Below are 1,268 nucleotides of genomic sequence, written 5' to 3'. Positions count from 1 at the left end.
GCGTGTGGGGTATACATGCATGTGATGTGTGCAGTGCAGCGTGTGAGGTATACATGCATGTGATGTGTGTGGGGCAGCGTGTGAGGTATACATGCGTGTGATATATCTGCAATGTGAAAGTGTGAGCTCAGACATGATCATGTGACTGTATGCAAGGTTAGGTTGTGCAGAGCAAGCAGTGCAGGGGGCGGGGCAGATTATTCGGGCGGGCTCAGTCATTGGTACACGCCCCCACAGCTTTGCTGCAGCATGTAAACAAAGCATGAATAACAGAACTATGCAAAGGTGTAAGTATGTTTTTGTTTTCTTCAAAAAAAAATCAAGCTCGACTAATGTATATTTAAGTCCTGATAAGTTTTATAAGGTGTTTTTTTTTTTCTCATTACTCGGACAATCCCTTTAAGACAGAAAAAAGAGAAAGAACACAGCAAAGCTGTGGATAAATTACCGCCAAGTCTATGGTCGCCATCGCTGGTCATAGAACCTCTGCTGCAGCTCGCCCGTCACACCCAAAAAGTAGAAGTATAAAAAAAAAAAAAACTCCCTCTGCTCTGATTGGTCAACACGGGAAAAACTTAAATATTTTATTCCCCGTTTTAAAGCCATTTAGAAGGACAAGTCCATTAACCAGATTCCCCCCCCCCCCCCCCCCCCATGTACAGCTCAACGACACCAGTGTTAATTGGTTCTCGCTTTAATTATTAATGTTTGTTCTTTTCATTTCTTCACTTTCGGCCTAAAGTTCTATTTTAAATCGCAACAATACGAAAGGGTACGAACGTCGTCACCCGGGCAAGAACAAGAATTTATTATTTTATTACTATTTAATTTTTTATTTTTTTTATAATCCTGGTTTGATCAAGAGCTAGAATTTTATTTATTTTTTTTATTAAAATTTTTGCTCACGACCCGAACATGAAGAAAGCAGACAGCGGGACGTTTTAACCCACAAGCAGCCTTGTGGCCTTTTTATTATATAGAGTGTAAAATGCAATTGTCAGATAAGACATCTCTTTGTAACATAATATCATCCAACGCTGATTTGTTTTTTTTGTTTTTTTGTTTTAATAGTTAAACATTTTAGCAACAAAAAAGAAAAATAAAATAGAAGGAATCGGCAAACCCAAAACGGAATGTTCCAAGGATTAAATTCACACACAAAAAAAAAAAATTTGCTTCCATTCCGTTTTTTTTCCATCTCCAAAAACTAAACAAAACAAAAAAAAACATTCGCTGTACAGGAAAAAAGATAAAATAAACTACAAATA

The sequence above is a fragment of the Bufo bufo genome, chromosome 8, assembly GCF_905171765.1.
Source record: "Bufo bufo chromosome 8, aBufBuf1.1, whole genome shotgun sequence".
Lineage (NCBI taxonomy): Eukaryota > Metazoa > Chordata > Amphibia > Anura > Bufonidae > Bufo > Bufo bufo.
The sequence above is the reverse complement of the archived record's forward strand: the minus strand, read 5'-3'. Positions refer to the sequence as shown.